A 26,145-nucleotide genomic window follows, 5' to 3' on the forward strand; every position below is an offset into this window, starting at 1 on the left:
CAGATGAAGTTACTTCAGAGGGTTTCATGTTGATTGTGGAATGGACAGAGTTGTTATATTTATGTAGAAGTTCTGGAAGAATATTAACCCATTTATAATTACCTTGAAGTGTAAATTGTTTATACATAAGATTTTTTAAGGTTCTGTTGAATCTCTCTACAATTGAGGCTTTGAGATCACTGTAACTCGAGTAATGTTTTATTGCCCGGCTTTTAATAAATTGTTGAAACACTGAATTATAAAATTCTTTGCCATTATCTGTTTGCAAATAGCGCGGTGATCTTCCTGAATGATTGATGATTGTCCTGATGGCTTCTGTAACACATTTTCCAGTCTTGGATTTGAGTGGCACAGCCCAGGCAAATTTTGAAAATGTGTCTATTACAGTGAGTAGATACTTGTAGCCCTTGTTGATTTTGTCTAAGTTTTTCAACTGTCCACTTGACAACTCAATCAAGTCGCTCTGCCATAAATCATCTATGCCCTTTGTGACTACTGGCAGTCTCTTAAAATTATGTCGGGCTTGTCTGTGTAATTCATCAACAATAACTTGTCTAGACATGGTATGTAAACAAGAATATTGCAACTATGGGGTGTTCAGCAGCTGATACTGCAGGATTTTCTAAATATAATTTGTCCCCTATTTGTATTTTAAATTCCAGAGATCCATCATCTTCAACATATGCTGTTTCTAATGTATTGGGGTCTGTAAAATCCTCTAACTCTACACTGGTGATTTTTACTTTGTTCTCAGCATTTGTTATTGATAAGGTGGGGTAGTGGTGTGCCTGTGGCTGATGCCAATATTTGATCTTGATTGGTCTCAATGTGCCCCCAACAAAAAACTGGTAATAAAATTGTGCAGGGGACAGCATATATATTTTGCCACCTGGTGTAAATGGTGAATCATATTCTTTGTTGGGGATACTGTACAATTCAAGAATTACTGTATGTTTTGGATTCTCGATTATGCCTGTTATTTCCTTTTCTGCTGTAAGCAATCTGCTTGTTACAGATTCAAGGTGCTCATTGATGGTCCTAACAACATCATCATGGCCTGGCTTGATTTTTATGTCCACAATGAGTTTCTTGTATTGTTGCACAATTTCTTGAAGCTGGGTGGCAAAAACAGACAGAGCATTTGCTTGATTGGATTCCATGGTCCCTAGCTGTTGCTTGATATTAGCTACAATTTGTTGCAAATTTTCAACAACTGCCAATTTTGAATTTTGAGCAGTAAGATCATGGACCTGTCTTCTGATATCCTCAAACAGGGCATGCAGTTCATTAATATGTTGATTGGTTGGTAGAGTGGCCACTGTCTGAGTGAGATGTTTGATCTCTGCTTGGATATTCTTGATATCTTCTGATTTCAATATCCTATTCACTGCTCTCTTAATATTTTTAAGTTCCTGTGATGTAGGAAGATTTGATACTGTATTTTGCAAAGATTCAAGTGCCAATTTTACATTGTTTAATTCAGAAGCATCAGCCACATTTTGCATAGCATTTTGGAGCAGGGCTATATCTGCCTGAGTGGGTGTTGATTGTTGTAAAATTTCAAGTTTTGTTTGGATATCATCGATCAAGTGATGAAAATGAGATAGCTCAGATTCAGTGTTGAGGTTTTCAAGCTTTGTGATTTGTTGCTGGACACTGACAAGGGTGTCTACAATCCCAGGCAGGCGAGATTCTTGTATATTTGTCAAATCACTTTGCACTGCTGCTATTGTACCTTCAAGATGGGTTATGGTACTTTGAATTTTTCCAAAATCTTCATATGTTTCAAGTTGCAGCTTAATATTTGCTACACTCCGAGTTATTGCATTCAAAGCATCAGAAGATGGCAAATTGTTCATAAAATTTTCAAGTGTCTCAATTTTTTCTTTAACCTCGGCTATGGCATTGTGCAGAGGATCCAGATTAGGTATCTGGAGTGACTGAACCTGTTCTTTTAGAGTGGAAATCACTAGATCAAAATCTTCTTGTGATTTTATGCTTTTGACAATTGTTTGGAGTTGTGTCTGGACATTATTTATCTGCTCTTCCAATTGTTGTTTCAATTGCTCAGAGTTGTTAGCCTGGGTCTTAAATTTGGCTTGAAGAGCTGCTACAGCCTCTTCTAAACTTTGAAAATTATCTAATGTTGCCAGGTCAGTATATTTCTGAAGCAGCACTTTGAGTTCAGAATCAATTTTAAGAAGAGGGTCCATGCATTGTGATTGTAAATTTGTAATTTCTAATTGAAGACTGGCATTGAGTGTGGTTTGTAAAGCTTGTAAATCACTTCTTAATTTCTTGACTCTGACATCAAGCATCAGAATCTCATCACTGTGATCTTCATGTCTTGTATGGCCAAATATATCATTAGGCATTTTTGTTTTAATGGTTATTTATTATAGAGTATCTGATTCTTAATTCTATAAAAAAGGGTATAAGCTTGTCATAAGATCCAGGGACCTCAATATATAAGCAGTCACCAGCAGAAACAGTATATACAGTGCCAGAAATCATGTTTGAGTGCTTAATTCTATAAATATTTCTCCCTACTGAAATCTTGACATCACCCTCAGGGGTTGTAATAAATTGCAATTGCCCACCTACAGGTAATTGGTAATGATTTAAATTATTGTTAAATATGTACAATGTTTTACCTGTTTCATCATCATTATCTGTAAGTATGCTGTTCAGATGAATAATTAACAAGCCACTCAGTTTAGACAGCATATCAGGAGAGGCTTGTGGTGTCGGCAGCTCCATAATAGCCTGTTTTTTGAACCCAAATAAGTTCATAGGCATGTTTATTTATTTCAAATCATGCTCTGTAATTGGGCATTGTTTCCCACTTTTCAAATCACAATGCCCCCAAGGTAAAGTATGTATGTCACATGATAAAATACATCTCTTATCATCATGTGGGTCCAGGGCCACTTTTGTTACAATATTTGAAGTCAATAAGTGATTCTCACTCTGAATTCTATTTTCTGATGTTCTAATTGAATTCTGTGATTTGATGCAATTTTTATAATCTTCAAATACAAGCTCTTTTTCCACAGTAACTCTGCCAACGCCCTTGGCCTTTTTGACAACAGCACTACATGTTTTAAAACTGTACACCTTGGCACTTAACCCAGCAAATTCCACAATAACATCACCAAGTGTCTCATCTTTTAACTTGCCAGGCACCTTTTTGTTGTGGGGTTGAACTAATGTATGTTCACTGGTATCAAAGTATTGAAACAATTCAGGCTGTGACATATCTTGATAAACATCTTCTGTTTGAATATCAAGAATAAAACTATCCGTGTCCATGTACAATAATTTTACACGATCACCATAAAAAGGTTTCAACACATCATAATACAATATTAACATATGTAATTTGGACAATTCCAATATCACAGCCCCTACATAAATAGGTTTATCAAACTTAATCTTTGTTTTCATCATGTTGAAAAGTGCCATGTGCTCATCATAAATTCTTCTGTAATTGAAGTTGGGCTTTGCAACCAATTTTTTGCTCCGGCTGGGGTCAGTAATTATTTTAACATCGGTATGTTTCCTGACATTTTCAATAGTTTTGCCATACACTGAATTCACCATCAATTTAAACAAGCCCTTATCAAATTGGCTCTTTGCAGATGTTCGAAGCTCCGTGTTTGTATCAATATAAGGTTTCAACCATCTTGAATGCCTGAACCTTAAGACTTTTCTAACTTTGGTTACTTGAACACCATGACGCATCAGGAACTGGAGGTTTTTATAATATATGACATATCTCTGTTTCGGCTCCAGAGTCATCATGAGCTTCTTCTGTTTAGAGCCAGGTGAGCACTTAACCTCAGGAATTGGGGACAAATCAGAAAATTTGTTGTGCAAATGATCTGGAATTGTCAGATCAACCTCTAAGAAGAGGCCATGTTCACTGTCATCAAAATCCTTAAGATCTTCAATATTGAAATTTTCAACCCATTCAAGCTCTGCATATGGCAGTTTTTGCATCATGGCATGACCGTAGAGGTTGTTTGCATCCACATAAAGTATATAATTTGATGGCCGTGCTGGATCATAATCAGGCATATGCTTGTTATTTGCTCTGGCATATCTCTGGGAACATTGCACCATCCCTCCTCTTATACATTTCTCCATAAACAGATACATATCTTGATCGTGGATCAGATCCAATTGCTTTTTGGTGTTCAAAAACGTTGCGGCCCATGCTAGACCCGGGGCACTGAAAAAATACACTGGGTCCAGTCCATAATTTTGCATAGAAGATTTTCTGAATGCTTGCAATATATCAGCTAAGAGAGTGACATCAAGTTTCAAATATGCCATGTGATAATCACCAAATGTCTTGCATTTTAAATTGTTCCACATCAACTGAGCATGGTGATAATCTTCATCAGTGATTCCAGATCCTCTGATTTTGCTGTAAAATGCTTGTTGTGGTGGCAGGGAACACTCATCAAATTTAGAAAAATCTGTAACATAGTCGTATGGATATACACCCTTCCGCCTAATTAATTTCAGGTCCTGATTTGGAAACAATGCACGTGTGATTTTGAATTGATCATCAGATAATTGAGTGGCTAGTGTAGGCAGGCCAGCAGATAAAAATCTGTAAGAATCAAGAAATCTTATGTGAATAGGAACACCATCAACTTTAATTATCTTGCTAATAGATATATATTTTTCATCATTTTCAGCTAAAATATTTAAATTCTGCTTGTCAAACCCCTCGTACCTGATCAGATGATGGAAATCATAATTGGATGCTCCATGGCAAAATATGGGGATAAATCTTGGTCTCTTGATCTTAATATTACAGCTATTACACAGGGCCTGTATATATCGACCATCTGTATGAGAATGGTGTTTCACCTTGATATTTGTATCTGAAAATTCAGAATCACATACCGGGCATTTTTCTGCATTGTTGAAATCTTCAATCTGTTCCTCTGTTAAAGGCAACATGGGTTTTGATATTAATAAGATGTTAGATGCTATGTCACGGCACTCATTTTCTATTTTATGTGCAAATATTTTGATGGCATTTGGTCCCTTGTATGAATATTCTTTAATAACAACACCATCCCGTATAACCACATAACAAAAGCTGGAAGGTTCATGTTGCTGGTACGGTGTAATTGAAGATTCTTCTGGATCTGGGCTACAGAATGCAAGAGATTTGAGATTTGATTCAGAATCCCAGACAATATATGCTGGGTGTTCCAACAAGGCTTCATACTTTTTGAATTCTGCTTTTTCACTTGGATTGGGCATCACCATATGAACAGGTTTATGGTTGCCACAGTATTTCAGATGCTCAATTAACTTGTTTTTAGCAATTTCTGCACTCTCTTCACAAACACCATTCACCATTTTTCTACCATCAAATACAGTTAAGCATCTTCTGCACAACTTAAATATTTTTTTATATTTGTCTAGTTGTGTTCTCACTAAAGCTTCAAGATTATGTATCAGAGTATAATGGTATGTATCATCTCCTTCAATTAAGAGCAGATCAATCGGAATAGCAGATTCATCATCAATTGTACTGATTCTGAGAGGTGCTATCGGGCAATTGCCAGTGGAACAAATAAATACATTAATAGATAATTGTTTGCCATTGATGTGCCTGGCCCTTTTTTCAAATTTATCAATATTCTGAACAGACATTGGTTATTCCAAACCCTCTATTACATCGTCAAAATCGTGCTCATGTTGTTTATAATAAGTTATTCTCTCAGGATGGCTTGAAACTGGATACAAAGCAGCTAATATACACCACAAAAAGCATTTCTGGTCGGTGTTTTTTATATTGACCACGGCTCTTTTGTTTTTGATATTAGCAGGTAATGGCACATAAGTGGATCCTTGTAATGGAGTGAATTCAGAAATATTAACATAGAGCTTGTGTGATGAACCGCATAGGCTCCATCCTGACTCTTTTGCCGCAAATTCAGAGTGTTTGATATTCAATTGATCTATCAGCCTGCTTATTATTGTATCTGAATTTGAATTTGAATATACAGGTACAGTTTCTGTTAAGTGGCGATGTGTAAATTTTGTGCCATTTGGTTTCTTATATTGTACAAACAATTTGAGGGAGAGCTTATAAGATCCATTTTGTGCATTAAGAATTGCCTGCAGATCAGAATTTTTACTGTTCAAGAAATTCTCAATGCCACATCTTGGCTCTGATACAAACCGGTGATCTCTTAATTGGCCGTTAAAACTGCTACGGATGGGTACTGCATAGCGTGGCTGCTTTGCTGCTCTGGCATTAACAGGTGCTTCGTGCCTTCTTTTCAGACCAGATGTTGATGACTGTACAGAGCAAGTATCTTTATGTTTATATGTGAAATATTCCATGTTATATTTTCTATTGCATTTGGGGCAAATTTTTGTGGGAGTTTTGTATTTGTCTGGATTACAAATTTTTTGATGCTTGGCCCAATTAGAGCTGGATATATTTTTCTTGCACTGATTACAATATTTTTGATTTGGCATTTTTGCTGTTGTTTATTATATACAATTTCCTGGGTTTCAATTCAAAATTTTATACTAGATAAAAATATCAGTTGGCTTCAGCCGTGTGATTTGTATGTGTGTGTATGTATGTATGTGTGTATACACTTAATATTTTTGGCTTTGGTATTTATATAAAATTTCCTGGGATTCAAATCTAATCTCTATGGATTATTATTAATAATATTAATCTTATGACAGGTTGTAAAGCCAATAGCCCACAAGTGGAAAATCATTCACACTGACCCAGCGCAAATGCCTGCACGAACATGCATATCTTGAATGGCAATAACCTTGTTATGTACAACAGGCTGGGACAAATATAAGCTTGACTCTAAATATGAGTGGATTACAACAAATATCAGATTTTATATTGTTCAATATGAATTTAAACCAGTAAGTATGAGAAGCACTGTATCAACACATCTGTTCCCCTCAGTCACTCTCACATAACTGGCTGATGCAATAATCGGGAATTTCTGTAAATACTGGCGCTGAGGAAAAAAATCAATACTACCGTCTCGGGAATTCCACACATTGCCACAGAGGAGAAACATGCAAACACGAAGCAATTCTAGAGGTAGGCTCTGCATATTGTTTTGTTTTAATATTAGATAAGCAAATTGAATGGTATCCAATTAAACTTAAACCTGAAGTAAATATGTATAGGTAGGTATAGATTCAAGTTTATAGACAAACTGATGCAATTTTGTAAATCTGCTTGAGGGGGGTTTGATATTTTCCGAATTATAAAATTCTTGGGTTAGGCAGGTGCTACACTTGAACAAATGAACATGTTGAGCAAGTTTTAAGTATAGCAAATCTGCTGGAGAGGGGTTCGTACTTTCTGAAAAATTCCCGAGGGCATTTTTTACAAAAATCTTGAATTATAAGAGCTCCACGCTTGAACAAAAAGCTCATGTAACCATGTTGAGCAAGTTTTAAGTGTAGCAAAGCTGCTGGAGAGGGGTTCGTACTTTCTCGTCCTGTCCCCACCACAAATACAACTACTTCTTCTCACACATTCGACGCTGAAAAGGTGTGGATACCATACCGCTGAATGTAGTCCCCAGAATATAATATTCGAACTCTCCCCCACTAAAGATCTCCCCTAACAATCTAAGATTTAACACTTTAGCAAAAGCTTCTTCTCCCCCCCTTTAAATTTAATATTCAATCCTACCACCAAAATTTCCATGCCAATTTTAGACTTACTGTTGATATTGAAGAGTGGACATTGCCTCCTCCAAAAAATTAATTATCAGTCTCCACACCAGAATTTCCGCAACAGTCTAAGACAATAGCAATACACAAGAATTGCATACCCCCTCAATTTAATGTTCAATTTCCCTCTAACTAAAATACCTGACATAATCTAAGACCTAGATTTGGATACTGCTCCCCCCAACGTTTAATTCAGAATCCCCTCCCCCCGAACCAATGTCTCAATTAAGGCATAATATGTAAGAGGTGGATACCCCCCCCTCTTCGATAATACCCTTAAACACTTTCTTTTCTTCATCTAATGGATTAAATATGGTGCATTTAAGGGGTAAAATATTTACATATATTTTTGATAAATATATAAATGTTGAATTTTATATTATTTGAAGGGAAAAAATCCTCTCAAAAATCTTGATGGCGCAGCCTGCGCCATAATTCCCCCCTTGTGGGCACCTCTGTGAGGAACTACAAGTGAAATATTCTCTTCAGTACAACATGTAATATTGCATGTAGTGTGTTTGGCTCAGCATGTTGGCTGTGAATATAACTTTTTATATAACAATTTGTTTTTATATCATTTGGCAGACTATTGAGGCTCTGTCGTCTGGAAGTACTGAAAGTACAATCTTCGTAGGACTGTGTGTGTGTTGTCCTTGTTTGTGCTGAGTGTCCCTTTACAGACTCAGCTTTCAACCCAGGTAAGGATATTTTCGTTTTCAGACACGTTTTTATTTTTGTAATGATAAGGGGCTGGGCCCCGTATAGTGTGACGGGTGAAAAATACCCTAAGTTTTGACGCACCCAAATTTTAATTCAAATTAAAAAATTCTTAATATAGATGTTTCAAAACACCTATTGGTCTACTGAAAGCAGTACAGTAGAGTAACTAAATACAAGTGAAAATAATATATTCAGTATAGTGTATGATATGTTAAGCTTAATATTTTGGCTGTAAATATTACATTTCATTCCCCCTTATTATTTTTCTTATTCATATCTTTTTGAAAATCTGAACACAGTTGATGTTTGAAAGCACGTATTTATCTACTGAAAACAGTAGACAAAATTTCAAAGGAGTAAGTAGAAAATAGACATCAAATAATAACCAAAGAAGCCAACCAATATGAATTTATCTTATATGAGTTTTTTTATTTCACTTTCCAAAACCTAGGAGCTCGAAATAATAAATGGCATGCGATTTACAAGACAGTCTGCTTTTCTGTGATTGCTTCGAAGTGCCCAGTTAGGAACTACCGTTCAAGGTAAAAGGGGAAGGGGAAGAAATCCACCACGGCGCCATGACGTATGAAATCATATTTTTACAGGCCTCCAATACAACTGATAAGGGTTCACCTTGCAAGATGTGGGAAACACGTTTCACGCTGGTGTTCAGAAGGCTGTGGCTAAATCTGGAACTAACGGTGGAATGAGAAAGCGTTTGTAACATGTAACAATGACATTTCGCATTTACAAAATATGAGATATGTAGATTTGGATGTATTTATTATAGTAGACGGTCTAGAATTACATACCACAAAAGTCTAGTTATAAATTGCAGACCTGAAAATATATTCCAGGTTATAAAATAAATTTGTGATAGACAGCAGATAGGTTAATAAGATTTGCAAGATTGCTAACGACTCTTAAGACAAACGTTCAACGAAGTGTTTTGAGTGAGAAAGTGGGAAATTGTTAAAAATAGCGGCCTAGTTGAGTGAAGATCAAAGGTTCGAATCTCTTATTGAATCGGCTATTTTCCCACTATTTTTTTGGTGCTTAATAATTAATGTATTGTCGACATTTATAAGAAACAAAATATGAAAACTCTCCTCCTCCGTGGCGGTGCGGTCTAAGACGCTGTGCTTTGGACTCCGACTGCGGGATGGCATGAATTCGAGTCGGCCTGGGTTCTCGGCCTGTGTATAGGACCGGTGGCAACCCACCATCGTGAGGAAATTGAGGAGCTACGAGTGACTGGTGTAACCCGGTTTTAGATATATTCTATAACGGCTGAGGGTTCGACGTGCTGACCCACGTCACCTCGTTACCAGTAATCTCCACACCTCTAGGTAGGATTGTGGGAGGGAGACTGGCAGTCGGGAAGTAGGTCAAAGCCCTTCGAGGGCTGTCGCGCCATGTATTACAAAATATGAAAACTATTCCTTCGGTAAATCTAATTTCTCGTCATTGTCAGTGATTTTTTTTTTCAATATGACTCCTGCAATACTAATTAGTTCCTAAGTGAGATAATGAGATGAACAGATAGAGATATAGATGAAATTCGTAACCCTTCGTAACCCAGCTGATATTAAAATATGAGTTCACTGTTTAAAAAATGAAGAAGCAATAACACTTTTATATTCACATACCTTTTTAAAATTCCTGAGCACGTCACTACAAATGAACCAATCTAGTGCACACTAGAGCCTTGACTTACCTATGGTGTATCCTACAATTTCAATCGCAACAACAACCTCAATTTTCGAAGCTGTAGCCTCTCCATGTAAAACGACTTCGTTTCACATTGAACGAATTCGTCTTTACTTATAATCATGCCGTACGAAGGAATGAACTCGTGGGGTAGTGATTATCACACTGAGTTGTCACTCTAATGGTCGTAGGTTCAAATCCCCTCGGTGGCAAAAAACTTTTCGTAATATTTATTCGTTCCTCATTGTTACTATTTGAATTAGTCTTCTTTCAAATTAACAACGAAAGATTATACAATTAACTTTCTCTCTCTTTCAAAATGAAAAGATGAGGACAGGTTTTTATTAGTAAAATTGGTAATTTTAGTGGTCTCAACGCATCTAAAATCCAAAATACTAGATCGACGTTATTTTCCTACTGAATTATAAGTCGACTTTATGCACAGATAGACTAATCGGGCCTGGACCTACAGTTTAAAGTGAGATACAAACCACTATGTGTCTCCACCGGGTATACGACCCGGAACCCCTTGTTATCCTGCACTGAAGTTAAACAAACAGCTCCCCGCCCCCATTCCAAAAATAAATTTACATTAAATATGGCATTTATAAGATAATCATTATTGATTGTTTTATTACTGAACGTCAAACAAAATATTTTCTACAACAAATATGATCACATCTTGGTCCTATCTTTCCCAATATAATTCTGTTCCTCTCTTTTCCCCCTTTCGCCACACACACATGCACCACAATAAATCGTTTCGTAGGCTTGTATGTGTATAAATATAAAATTCAATACTCAAAAAAAATACTATTTATGTTCTACTTTTAGTGACCCCTCTCCCTCTCACACAACCCGTATTATTATAGGCGTTCGCCAGAGCATAGTGGCAATGTATCGACGTCTTGTAATCAGTGTGTCCTTTTCCGAGTTCCAGTCAGGTGGCATAATGTTTCAGACTCCAATTTAAATGTATTCCGAGTCGTGATTAGCTTATGTGTGCAAAAGTGATGTTAAAACTAACTATTGACCTCAATAATAATTTGTATATTTTCTTTCAGCTGAGGTTTCTTCTTTTGAAGAAAAATAACGAATTAACTTAGTCATTAACTCAACAAATAAAAATTCATCTCTAAATTAATTAATGAAAACTGTTATTATATCCAAACCACTATTTTATCGTAAATGTAAATGAAATATCATCTCACGTAGTGAAAACAATGAGAAATCTGTTCTAATGAGTGATATAATATTGTCAAACACATACATGAATACATATATTAAGTTCTTGAACTATAAATGGGACAATTTAATACTAATTTGAAACGATTAAACGCAATTAACGCGACAATGTAAACTTTTGCGCAATCTTTCTGCTGATTCCCGTTATTGAAACAATATTTAACCAATGGGGACATTATCTCATGTCAGAAAATGCTGCATTGGTTGAACTTCCTGTGAAGAAGACCGTGTGTCACGCATCCTGCTCCTCCGAAGCGAACTTCACTCTGATCGGAGGATCGTATATTTCACAACACTTCCTTGTTGCATAGCTACCAACATAATTTGATAAGACGTTGTACTTAGAAAAATTCCATGCGACAGATGTTTCTAACAGAACTGTACCTGATAGTGCGAGGGTACGCAGTTTCACAAATTCATTGATGTCACTTAGTGAGAGAAAACCAGGGGATGAGTGACGTCAAACAGCGTCGATTGTGCTTGATTTATCGTGAACTTATTCCTACATACCAAAACTTAGTTCAATTTCATTTTTTTGTACTTTGTAATTACTATTACGTAGGGTGTCGATACGGGTCTCCCCGATGACGTAGTGGTGACGTTGTCGTATTGTAAACAAGGTCTCCCGGGTTCTAGCCCTGGTAGAGGTTCGGATCCCACTTTTTGATAAAAATCGAGTCGAGTCGAGTCGAGACGAGAACGAGACAGGTTCCTCGTGGCGAGACAGGAGGAGCCTGTTTCATCTTAGTGCCAATCAGGATTTATGCACAATGGAGAGAGAAACCCATTATAAAGGCAGGGTTGTAGTCCCGAAATTTTCACAGGGTATACGCTAGGTTTTGTGAAACGTTACCATGTTTCTAATAACTTTGTATTTTGTTTCCATTAAATACATGGCTGAAATCAATTAACTTCTAGAAATAATTATTATTGGTAGAATAGTGATGATATACGTATATGTATGTATGTATGTATATATATAGATTCGTCTATAAGTGTTGAAATAATGCAGCAAGCTACATAAATTTCGTAAACGAACCTTTTTATTCTTGACGTTCCTGTGCAATTCGCTCAGACTGTGATTCTGCTTACCCTTTAACATATTAACTAACTAAAAGTGAATATTAAAGTTATTATGAACGAGGACAATAAATTAGAATTAATTGACTGACTCAGTTGCAATATGGTGTATTTCAACGAGTCATAGCAGAGAATATGCTTGCCTGAGTCAATATTTTTTGTTATTGTTATTATTATTAATTAAAGTTCCTTAAAGTTCCTTCGTTTAAATCTGACCGTAACTTGTAAATGATCTAGAATGCATGAGCTATAACTGTTAACATCATTGCAACAAGGATATCAATTTTTAATAAATATAGTTTTGGGAACGAACAAGGTCCCGCGGTCGACTCATTCATATTCATAATGACTGGGGGTTGGAGTTCGTTGTAAATTATAATTAAGAGATCCTACGGATCGTTACGATATATATATATATATATATATATATATATATATATATATATATATATATATATGTGTGTGTGTGTGTGGGGGGGGGGGAGTATTCATACTTGACATAAAAGAGGTTTGGCGAAGATATTCTTCAAATAAAGAAAATGAAACATGTATTTTAATGATTGCACTTAAACATAAAAGCTACAATAATTATAAGTAGAAGGTATACGCTATTAAGTAGAGTTATAATGGGAAATGATTCTTGAATGAATTCTTATGTCTGTAATTCTTCCCCTCTGTCGGCCTCCCCGACGTAGCATTGTAATCAAGGGGTCGGTCTCAGGTTCGATACCCGGTGGAGGCACATAGTGGTTCGGATCTCACTGTAAACTGTAGGTCCAGGCCCGATTAGCCTTACTGTGCATAATGTGATCTTAAAAAACAGCTCAAACAAACAAACATCCCCCCTCTCTCTCGCACGCCATCTCTTCGTATCTCGCACACTATTCTTTTTCTCCAAACTTTGTCTGTATCATTCTTTCTTCCTCCCTCGCTTTGTCTTTGACTATTTGTCTCCATTGCTCTCTTCCATATATAGGAACGGAGCCAAGGGTGGGCAGAAATGGCCCTGGCCAAGACTGCCAAAATGTAATAGGTAAACATTTAATGATAAAAATGAAATGGGTAAATAATGATGCGTGCAATGGGAACCGTCCTTATTTGGATTCAGGTAATGACAATGTGAATACGAAAATACATTTTTACTTGAAGATGTGGCCCACCAAAATCTTTGACAATCATCGAATGCCTCCTACTACCACCACAGCCTGGCGCCGCCACTTTCCACATGCCTCTATTTCTCTGTTTCTTCTGTTCTACCTTCTTCCCTATTTATTGTTATCGCATTATAAATAACTTTTCCTTGTCTCCCCTCTATTCGTGAGCGAGCACTCGCTTTTTCCCTCTTTCCTTTTTCCAATATTTCTCTCCCAATTACATCTTTCCTTTTCTCTCTCTCTCTTCTTTTTGTTTTCTTTACTTCCCCTCTTCCTCTTCTCTCACAATTTTGCATATGCCCTTATTTCTCGGTAAAATTGTCTTTCTCTCCATCTCTTTATGTCCTTTTCGTCCTTCTTTCTCTCTATTTATGACCCACCTTCTTTTTCCCCCTCTTTCGCATGCTTCCGAGGAACATATGTCTTATGTTACGAAAGTGATTGCTGATATATCTCGAGACACCTTCTCGCTGGAGACTTCTGCCTAGTGAATAAAACATGCTACTGGCGAGGCTCAGGTGGACACCCAAAGAGTTAATGGGAATTTCTCGCTACGTGATCTATTACGCTGCCATCTCCGAGAAGGGGGTCGTCACAACGTGACGCTTATTCAGATGCCACACTATCATTCTTTTCCGCGACTAACCTTGCCGGGTAATTTCCTCAAGAGCACTAGTTATTGATTTCCACTGTTGTCTCCTTCACACCATGTTAACGTGTCGCGTGTCCTTCATTCGAGAATGTTGTCCCGTTTTTACTATTCGTTCTTATGTTTCTTTCGTCTCGCTCCATTTAGTTTTTATTCTGAGAAATGCTTTCGGCCTTCAGTATTATTATTTATATGATTATCACCTGGTTTCTTATGCTCGTACTTCCATTCACTTTTTCTTCTCATGTTATTCCTCTTCCCTTCAGCTTGTTCGGGTACCCCTTGCTGCTATCATACAATCCTAATTGGAAATGTCCAACTAGAACAATGAACTACAACAACAAAGAACTCTTTCCTCTTTCCTCCTCCCTCCCCCCTTTCTCTTCACGGTTAGTTTTTCTATCTACTATACTTCTATCGTTACGTTTCGAGAGAGTATCTCTTCTCTCGTCTTCAGGGAAACATATTTTTCCCGGTGGTAAGGACCTGTGATTTTACTGTAAAATCTGGATTGCTAACAAACTCGTACTATCAATCGACGAAGGAAAAGGAAAAACTACTTCCTGCACATATTTCATGAAGGCATACGGAGGAATGTGGAGGTAGGACACCACACATTCACGATACGGGCTACCTGAGGAAGTGGTGTGATGAGCACCAAGCTCCAACCGCTTGTACCCCTCTCCAGGCACCCATTCATTATAGGCTGATGGAATCAAACATCAAAACCGCTGCATGCAGTGACATTGTTAGGAAAGTTCTCACCTGAGATCACCCACCTCGGGAATCGAAGCCGGGTCACCCACGTGACATTCAGACGCCCCACCGACTTGACCACCGTAGCTCTTTACTTTGAAGAGCTATCAACAGGTATCCCTAATCAGTACAGCACATGCACAAATTACATACGAAAGATCAAAGATTCCATTTTCATTACCTGCATATTATTCTGTTTCACAAGAAAGCGAGTTGAGAGTGCCACCGCACCTCCCAAGAGATTTCAACTCTCGAGGGAAAGAGGTTTAAAGTGGTTGTGAAACAGGCGGTGCGAAACCTTTCTCCCCTCGGAACGGAATGATAGATGCTGCATTATATAACACGAAGGACCTCGGAGCAGTCCCTTGTGGCAGAGTCTCTCCCCCCACTCAAGTTCTTCTCTCTGAGGTTTTCAGAAGATGCTGGTGTTCAGATGAAAGCTTTTCTAAAAGAAAAAAAAATATATTACCAGAGAGTAGTTTCGAGACCTAAATCGGGAACATGAAAGCTGTGAATGAAAGAGCGTTATGTGCACCTTCGTATTGAGGTATGGGTCTTAAATATTTCCATTTCCAGCTCGGGTTTTATGTGTCACTTAAGAAAAATTCTAATATTTTTGTTGGAATGAAGTTCCTTGCCTTCAAAGAAATGTAGTTCATGTTGATTGCCTCATTTCCTTTACATCCTAGGTTGCATCGTTACATTAGCCTCACGGAGGAAATTAGAGGACGACAGATGGAAAGCTGTACATACAGAGTTTGTTTCTAAGTCCATTTTATGCATAGATAGGCTGATCGAGATTGGACCTACAGTTTTAAAATGCGATCCGATTCTCTATGTACATCGGCAAGGCATCAAACCCGGGATCACTTGATTACAAGACGACGACTTTACACTGCGCTATCGGGGAGGTCCGACAGATTGAAAGGTAAGGATACAAAACCATATTTCTGAACTCTGAACTGTAAACTATTTCCATCTCAAACAAATGAAAGCCTACAACGTTTAAGTTCACGGTTAAACATTTAGTACAGAAACCAGTATGGAGTACAGCACATGATCCAGCTAATAAATATAGCTGGATATGCAGCTAATAAATTTAGCTGGATATGCAGCATTGCGACAATCTAGCGTCATTCGTGCAGTATGAAACATTATCTGACAAGATTAGATATCCAATCGTTTTTGGTTACGTTATTCTGACAAATACCATCTCCAATATGTTTAAAAAATAAACTGCAGTTTTGCATAAAATTGTCAATTAAACTATACTGTATTCATAAACTTAATTTACAATATATCAAGAGTTTTTGGACTTTTGTTTAAGTCTCCTTTATGCACAGATAGGCTAATCATCGAGACTGGGCCTACAGTTTAAAGTTAGATAAGAACCACTTTTAGATTTCACCAGATATCGAATCCGGAATCCCTTCATTACAAGGCGACGAATTGACCACTAATCCATCGGGGAGGCCAAGAACCAGACTTTCCGGCACAAAATGGAGGAGCCAAGGGGTGTCACAGTGTTGTCGCTTTACCTCAAGTCTTACTGCACGCTTCGGTCAGTCAACATCTGCTGTCAGTTCTCAGTTGAATGAAGGAGTTCGGAAAAAATAAACCATTCCATACATTTGCGACTGTTAGGTTTGGCAATGCAGAACAAAACAAAACACATCGTCTCTATGGTAACGAACCTTTCATGATTGGTTCAAGGGCGAACGCATCATCTTTCTACGCGCCTACAAAAGTGAAACATGTTCACCAACAGCTCGGAACACTCGACACTCGGGGAACAGCTTCTTGTAGCTGGCCGACTACTTACTTTTGCATGATAATTCCCAAAAACGACAAAAACGCCTAACACATATGCAACCAAGAAAGTTAAAGTCCGTTGCAGGTTGCATATGTAGTAGGATTTCAAATCTTGATGGACAGGTAGAGTAGAGAATCTATGGTTTATCTCTGGCAGAACTGCGTGTCTTGAGAATCGTACTCGCTCGTGGAGGGGAGGGGCAGAGTAGAGCACTCTTCCTTATGACCCGACTTGAACGGATGGAGGGGAAAATGCGAGAAGGCTTTTGGTCGAATGTTCTTTTGTTTGTGGTTGTTCTAGACAAGTATTTTATTGTTTTATAACGAGTCCTTCCTACCAGTGATTCTTAACACGGATGATGCTTGGATGCGTGTGTTCCGCTTTTTCATTATTTTTTATTTATTTTACCTAAAGTTTCAGATACAGTACTTAATGACCATTTTACAATGAAACAGTAACAGCTGGAAATTAATAATAATAATAATAATAATAACAACAACAAAATAGAGTACAAGATGGCACAGAAAACAAGTCAAAATTATACATTATATATATATGCGGCAAAAAACTTAACTGAACTTACCTGAAAGCTTGTTGCTTAAAAAAAATTAAAATGTAAATTTAAAATGTAAAATAACTGAATATCTTTAAATGCAACTGTGCAACTGTTATCTTTGTGTTGATAACGTAATACTGATTTCTAATCAAATAATTCTCGTCATTGCAGACTAATCGTTGGACCAAGATGCCGCAGTATACTGCGGCGGAACGTGGTTGGTGCGTCGAACATTACTTCCGTAGTTATGGCACAGGACGGGGAGGTGGTCCGTCATTGAAAATTGTCAATCAACGCTTTGAAGAAGAGTTCCAGAAACATGCCCCTCCAAACAATACGTTACTAAGTTGGGTTAGAATGTTTAGAACTACGCGCTCGGTGAAGAACCGTAATGAAGGGCGATCAGGCAGTCCACGAAGCATGAGAAAAAATTATAATGACGGTCGTGTATTAGACAAAGTTTTGCAAATGCCAAAAAAAGTATGCGGCGTATGTCTTTTGAACTTCAAATTGAAGAAACAAGTGTTCGTCGAATAGTGAAGGAAATTGGTGCACGCTCGTACAAAATACAGATTCTACATGAAATTAAACCCCCAGATTATGTTCAACGTCTAGTTTTTTGTGGCCGTGTTTTAGTTGAGCTCTATGAAGATCCACATTATCTGGACAATTGGTGGTGATCAGATGAATCTCGTGCTTTGCTAAGTGGACATGTTAACAAACAGAACATGCGTTTCTTAGGTTGGGAGAAGCCTGACGAGTATGCTGCAAGACCGCTGCATTCAGAAAAGCTGACAGTGTGGGCTGCAATTTCTAGACATGGTGTGATTGGGCCATACTTTGTTGATGACGACTATGGGCAAACAAGAACAGTTAATGCAGTAGTGTATAGGAAACAATAATTAATCGTTTTCAAGCTGACTAACAGACTTTTTGCGAAATTCATGGTTTACAGTTTGAACGCCAAGTGTTCCAACAAGACGGAGCAACCTCACATGGGGGACGTCGTAACAAGGAATTGTTGAATGAACTCTTTCCCGGTGGCATCGTATCACGAGGAACAGATTTTCCTTTCCCACCCCGTAGTCTCCTGATCTTACGTTATGTGACGCTTATCTATGGGGACTTCTGAAAGATTGCTTCTCGCCATTTCCAAGAACCCTGGACCAGCTTCGTACCAACATAGAATCTGTTATTGGCGAGATAACGCGAGATCAGTGTTCCAACATGGTCAAAGATATGATAAGACGAATGGAATACGTTGTCGATAATGTGGAAAAAAGGTTGAACATGTATTTTTTTTATATGAAGTGTACTGTATCACGCAGTTGCGTACTTCTCAGAAACAAATGAGTTCAGCTTCAGTTAACTTTTTTTTTTGCCGCACCCTGTACATTCATCGTTAACAATTTTCTAAAACTTTGGCAAGAATATGTCCACATTTGGAGGCAGGTTATTATATGAGTGAGGAAGCCTGTAGAAAAGATACCGCTGTAGAAGGGAGAGTCTTGTGGTGGGATTGTGAAAGAGCTTATTGTTGCGGGTTGGCCGTGTGGGGACGCGTAGATGAAATTTGTTGAGCAGAAATTCGAATTTAATTTTACCATTCATGATTTTGTGCTGCTAATTCGCGACGAGTGTGTGGTGGTTGGATATTTAAGACAGACATAATATCTGTTTTGAGAAGGTGCCTCAGAGAAGGTATTCTGTGGCGATCAATGGCGAGGACAAAGTTGAGGACAGAATCAATCCGGGAAAGATTTGTTTTTGAAGCCATGGTCCAGATAGGAGAGCAGTATTCAAGAATGAGGAAGATAAGATATTTGTAAAATATGCTGATTGATGATTGGTTTTGGATTTCAGTGAATCTGTACAGAAGACCGAGAAGACGCATTGCACTTTTAGTAGTGTTCGTAATGTGCTAATTAAAGTTTAGATATTCGTCGATGATAACTTCGAGATCTTTTTGAGAGGAAACTTTTTTGATGGGATTGTTTTCAAGATAAGCAGAATCGAGTTTGTTCGTTTTGAGGGAAATGATGAGGCAGGAGCATTTCTTGGGATTCAATTGAAGTTTCCACTGGCGACACCATACAAGTAGTTCTGTAAGAGCTTGCTGTAAGATTAAAGCATCGTGTTCTGATGAGATTTCTGTGAAGAGTTTACAGTCATCGGCAAAGAGTATTATATTTATAGGGAGAGGTGACAGTCTCTCGGGGAGATCATCCATGTAAAGAAGAAACAAAAGTGGGCCTAAGACGCTCCCTTGGGGAACTCCAGACAAAACAGGAAGAAAGCTGGAAGAGGTGCCAGGAAGGATAACACGCTGCTCTCGTGCACTCAGATAGTCTTGTAGTAAAGATAGAAATTTCCCATGGATGTTAAATCTGGATTGTAATTTATGAAGAAGGAGATTATGATTTATTTTACCGAAGGCTTTTGAAATGTCCAAATATATAACGTCAAGCTGGGAATTATTTGAGATAAACTGAGTAGCATGTGAAAGTAATACCGATAGATTGGTCAAGCAAGAGCTGCCTGGAAGGAAACCATGCTGAGCAGTATATTTATAAGGGGGAGATGTAAACTTTAGCAACCTGTCTTTCATTATTTTCTCACAGACAATGGAGAGAGGTGACAAAAGAGAGATCGTTCTATACGAATTTGTGGAATTTTTGTCTCCATATTTGTAGATAGGTACAATATTGGCACGTTTGAACAAGTCGGGAAACACACCTGTAGAAAAACACTTATTAAGTAAGAGGCACAGAAGGTGAGCCAAGGAGTTAGCAGTTTTACGAAGAAAAATTGTCGGGATTCTATCTGGGGCTAAGGACCGGCGCAACAGCAAAGAGGAGAGGAGAAATTTTACTTCTTCAGGGGAGGTTTTAATCCAATAGAGTGTGTGAACTGAGAGACTTGACTATAGGAAGAGGTTCAGAAATTGTCTCTGAAAAAATTAAAAAGTTGCGCTCTCTCATCTCCTACAGCAGTGGTATAGAATTAAGCACAATTTCCATCGGCACACGTGGGTTCTGCTTTCTTGAATTAACTAACGAAAAGAACTCATTTGGATCAGTCATACACTCTGATGTTAAGTTATTTACATAATAACATACTTATTTTTGAATAGGTTTTTTGAGTGCCTCCGAATATCACAGAATGTTTTATAAGATACGTGTGTTCATTGGGGTACTGTTTCCCCAAGCTCCAAGCCTGTTTTTTTTGTTTTTGTTTAAATAAGAATTAGTTCACTATGAAACCAAATCGGGTATTTCGCAGAACGCGTTCTCTTGGTGGGAACTAAGTCATTTATTGCAGCATGCAGAACTTCCACAAACATCTCCACGGCATCGTTGATCTCTTCCTGTTCCAGCAGAAACCAGGGGTAGGCATCTAGTGCTCGGCGAATTTCATTCCAGGGGGCTTTCGCCACAGGCGGCGCGGTCCGTTCTGGGGGTGGAGGTTTTTGATCTTCTCAACGGACGGGAGGTGCACAGCGACATCGAGAGAGGCATGGTCCGAGGGTAGCAAGTTCTATTAGTTCCCTTTCAACAACTGATCGACAGAGGCAGCGTAATGATTAGCGAAACAAGTGAGCGTGAGGGTTATGTAGGTGGACTGCACACATTCTCGTAGATCTCGATCGTACTAAACGCTGCCAATGGCATAGTGACAAATCTGTCGCCTTGTAATTAAGTGGTTCCCGATTCGATTCCTGGCGGAGGCACATTGGTTCGGAACTGAATTTAAACCGAGCCTAAAGTGAACTTAAAACAAAGTTTGGTTTTCGGCCATAGCAGAGGTGACATGATGAGCCCCACACTCCTACCGCCTTTACCCACAGGTACCCATTTATTCGAGGCTGAGTGAGCTCCATAGCCGCTTAGGGAAATTGTCGGAAAAGTTTCCGCCTGATATAATTCACAGATAAATATAATCCGGGTCTCGTGCGTGATAATCAGACGTTGGATCGTCTCCTACAGTCGTACCAAGTAGAGAAAGCCCCCGGACAACATGCGAATTAAAGAGTACTCCTTTCGTAGCCATCGCAGACGAAAATGCTTATCTTCGCTTGTCCGCGAGTTCCCCTGTTCTGCCATACTTACTATAACTTCCTCTCCTTGCTTCATTGTCAGAAAAGGAGTGCATTTTGGCAACGCAGGGGCAAGAAGCTGATTGCATCACCCATGTCCTCTTCTCGCTTAGGATTTAAAATTCAGCGCTAGAGGGATTTTCTCTTCTTGGGAGAGCAGCACTCAAATATTTTGTTAATCCTTCGCCACATAGAGATTGGAAGAAATAGAAGGTCACAGAATTCGAAGAGGCACTTACGAAGCCTCTATACAGCAAAGAAAATTACGTTGAAACTAGTTCAAGAGTTGAACATAGGACACATGGACGTCATTGAAGCCAAAGAGTTGCCACAAGCATAAGATCTGACGTAAACGTATGCATATTTTCTCAATTACACTTAGGATGTCTTTCCCATCGTAACAGCAAGAGCAACATGCGTGAGCACTTAAAACAAAGCATTTCTATTGCTATAAAACTCCTATAGCATTATCTGTAACATTCTTCCTCAGAGTGCAGGTAATGGATATGCTAAAAGCCCTTGCTCCTGAGAGTGCCGTGCGGGAAGTTTCTCCAAGGATAAGCATCTTATCTTTCCACGGGAAATTTTCCATTAAGAGGTGGAGTGTTTTCAGGTGGCAGCATTTTTCTCTTCTCATGAAAACCTCAAAGAAATGTAAAATTATTATTCTATAAACTCATTTAATATTGGACATTTGCAATTAATGCCAATAAAGAATCCTTGCTTGCAAATATAGAAACAAACTGTAAGGAATGGAATTAATTAGTTGGGGTTTTAATTGCATTGACCTCAGGGTAATGCACGATTCAGAGTTTTTTATTGTGTTGTAAATGAAGCATATAAAAGACTTGATTTCAGAACACAGGGTGAGTCAAAAGTCCCTTAACGCCTCCTATAAAATGTAAGCCTGTTTCGATCATAACCAAGTCTACCCAGCTTAACTCCTTTACATTTTATAGGGGGTGTTAAATGACTTTTTACTCACCCTGTAAACAATGGGAAAAGTATTTTGAACATGAAAGCATTGAAATTCCATCTATTGAATAGGAAACATGTGACTCAGTGATTTCACGATATCAAGTATAATAAAATTAGTAAACAATTAGGCGAGCACGAGCGTGAGGCCCATATAAATTTGCACCGCGATATGCGTGCAAGTGTGTAATACGGCTATAATTTCTTATTTCTGCATGTTTGTCTCTTCTCCTTCAGTTCATCTGCTCATCTTTCTCTCTCCCTCTCGTTTTCTCTTTCGCCTGTCCCTTCCTCTCTCTTCTTTTCCGAATTGGATGAGCATCTGCTACTCTCCGGGGTCCAATTACAGCAGTTGCTAAAGCCGACACCGTTTTCTGCTGATGTGGCCGAGTGAAATATGACCTTGTTTGCACGTCCTGAGTCACTACATATCAAGAGAAACAAGTGCAAAAACCCCAAATCTTCTCTGTGGGTGTGATGCATTACAGAAAACTTTGATTTACTGCTAGTTAAACTTCATTCTCAGTAAAGCCCGTGTGTTTCATGCAGAGATCTGTTGCATAAAGTTTAACACTGGCAAACTATTATATTCCTGATTTTATATGATAAGAGGTGATAGGAAGGGTAAGTTTTAAGGTAAAATGCTTGTTTTATTGGCATCGTTAAGCTTATTGCTCTGTTAAAAGTGATTGTAAATTTTACAATAATATGCCGTTAAAATTGTAACTGCTTATTATTGTCTTTAAAAACAGAGCGAAGCCATTTCTATGTCGTCATCTCTACACCTCTCTGCTGTGGCTAAATAAACATGGCGTTGGTAACACGATGTAACGAAAATACGGGGCAAAACTAAGGATGAGTGTCTTTTTATCAATTTCATCTAATCATAATTCATCCTCATCGCCGGGATTAGCCTAAAGACGCAGGAAAACAATGTAAATTAAGAAAAATGCGATATGCATTTTCCTGCATTGGGTGCGTTCCATTGCATCATTCGTTCAAGTGACTTGTTTACTTTCCATGTATTTTTCTGTTAATCTTATTATTACTTATTAATGTTATTATTGTTAATTTGTTGCCAAAGATATGAAACAAGATTCTCTCAAATAGCAAGTTGGAAATGACTAAGATTTAATACATTGTTCAAAAAATAGCATTATTTCTTGCATTCCAAAAAGGAAACAATATTATAAATATCGAGGATTATATATTTTAAGAAATGAAAATTACTTAGCTTTGTTTAGTTTTAGTACATATTCAACATCTGATGCATTTAGGCGTTTGTTCGAATATACTGCTTTTACGCACTTTTCACGTTTTTTTAATGAATTTACATTTGTGTGTGTAGAACCCTTGGAAGCGAGATTGTAAGAGCTCCGTATATTCAGCCACCGCCGCTGCTGCCGCGTGTTTGCGAGCGTGTGTTCTTATAATATTACGTAGTCATTGTCCTATCATCAGATATACTTCGTGAGCAAAACATCATCTGAATTGCATTCGCAACTTCTTGAGATGCTGCGTCATTTTTATATTACTTCCCAACGTCGTTGCTTCTCATATGTTGCAGACGTGGTCGGCATATCGAGAAGCTGTCAGAAACCCAAAGATATATCGCATTGATTCTGCAACACAGAAGGAGCATTGGAGTTAAAATAAAAGGATCTGACTGTCAGGCCAGGAGAGCACTCGGAACGTGTGTGGTTCACAACCCGAGGTAGCTGTTCCTCGTCTCTTTTGTGTTCCCGGAAATAATAATTAATAACCGGAGTCAATGACAGGGTGATTCTAAAGTCGTTCACCATAACAATGATTAACGTGGTGTGAATGAATCACATCGCTGCTGTTTTATGCCTTTCGAGACCGACGTCTTCTACTTCTTTTCAAGTAGCCCACCAATTGTTCTCACAATAGTGAGGACCGACATTTTGTGGACTGCAACCGGAAATTGAACTGTGTGTTTACGTCATAAGAGGAAGGCATCCCTTAAATTTCAATTTTCTAGGTCCATGGGTTTGGGCTGTACGTTTATGGGTGAGTGAGTGAGGACGAACTTTTTTACATATAAAGATTATGCTATTATCGAAGGCTCTTCAATGATTGAACAATGCCACTGTTTAAGGTATTATACAAACATTAATTTGAAAAAAATCTATATAAATTTTTATTTTTTTATTTTAGTATTTCTTTTTTTAGTGAACAATTCTTACCTGATAACGCGTAATGGTGGTAATTTTGTAATTCAGCATGAACAATCTGATAAGAATCACTTCTCAGATCTAAGTCAACAGAAAAAGAAATAAGAACGTTTTTAAAGGACGTGGTCAACTATTGAGGATTTGGAAAGCATTCCCTTGGTGCTGGAGGCATCGTCTTGGAAGACCCTGGAGACGACACTGGAAATTTCTGGAGTGATCAATACAGCCCCACAACCTAATCGCTACTCAGGAGCGTCATTATGTGTTCATATCCGACGGACTCCGATCCTCAACTAGTACTGAGCGAGCGTCTGGACGTCTGCGAGTGGTCAAATCTCGTATATTCCTCGCTCGATTGTATTGCTGAGTGCATCGGCGCAAATTGAATAGAGACTAGGAGTAAAGACGTTTCCTGAAGAATGGATAAGCTGAAGGAGTTTCTTTGCGCGCGTGGATGAATCTTCCTTGATAATAATCACATTGTTTAAAGATACATTGGATTCGTTTTAAATTGCACAAAATTACATATTACTGAAAGTAGTGCATAGTTCAGCATAATGTTTAAGTTTTATTATTTTTATTTTTGTTATTTAGCGTCGTCGCTTTTCTGCCACTTCTGGCTAATCGCGACGGTGAGAATGAGTTATGATTAGATTAAATTGATGAAGGGACACTCAAAAAGCATTCCGATGTCTAGGCCCGGGACCCTGTGTATCGTAGCGTGTTGCGGTAGCCATTTCGCCACGATGTTGGTGAGATTTTGTTTTAAGTCCACTTTATATACAGGTATGTGAATCGGGATTCGACATACAGTTTAAAGTGGAATCGGAACCACTATGTGCCTCCACCGGGTATCGCATGGGACCCCTGGAGTTCAGCATAATATGCATATAATTGAATATATTTAACAGCATTTTTTAAAGATAATCATTGAAAATGAGTTCGCTACGAGTTCTTGGAAAACTGTGGTGTTTTTATTCTGTAAGTTTGCAACAGATATTTTTTATGCCTGAAAATGGCAAAATCTTTTGTGCAATACGACAGACTGTGTTATCAGTTTAGGTAAGGGCCAATACCTCGAGTGATGCCAAAGCAGGAGATTACATTAGCAACCTACTTATGAAATGTGTCAGATAGATAATTTCAGAAGAAATGATGAGCCCAACGACTTGAACCTGATAGCAATTCTACTGGCATGATTATTTACTATATTATCCGACAGATAAAATACAATCAGTGGCAAATATTTATTTTGAAAGAGCTACAAGACACCTATCCACACCTATCCACTCTTTTCCTGATACAACAGGTCAAAATACAGAGAGGTAAGTCTCACGGCTTGCCGGTCGATGCGTTGGCCACCCCTGCATAGGGCAAAGGACATAAGTGCACAGTCTTTCCGCCAGTCAGCGCCGAGTCACGTGGGCACTGTTGCCGC

At 38.2% G+C, this 26,145-nt stretch overlaps 1 protein-coding gene across 2 annotated transcripts in view; it reads right to left on the reverse strand.

The window, feature by feature from the left end:
• The window catches only part of LOC145985805 (uncharacterized), a 107,168-nt gene that overhangs the window by 21,435 nt on the left and 59,588 nt on the right, over positions 1-26,145 (reverse strand). The window contains exon 1 of one of the 2 annotated variants that reach the window (XM_083119892.1): positions 15,254-15,321. The exons of the other annotated variant lie outside the window; for it this stretch is intronic. The gene's annotated coding sequence lies outside the window, so the exon portion shown is untranslated. Of the gene's footprint in view, positions 1-15,253; positions 15,322-26,145 lie in introns of those variants that run through there. 2 annotated transcript variants of the gene reach the window in all.

Source organism: Lepisma saccharinum, chromosome 3 (assembly GCF_977018435.1).
Source record: "Lepisma saccharinum chromosome 3, izLepSacc3.1, whole genome shotgun sequence".
NCBI classification, from domain to species: domain Eukaryota; kingdom Metazoa; phylum Arthropoda; class Insecta; order Zygentoma; family Lepismatidae; genus Lepisma; species Lepisma saccharinum.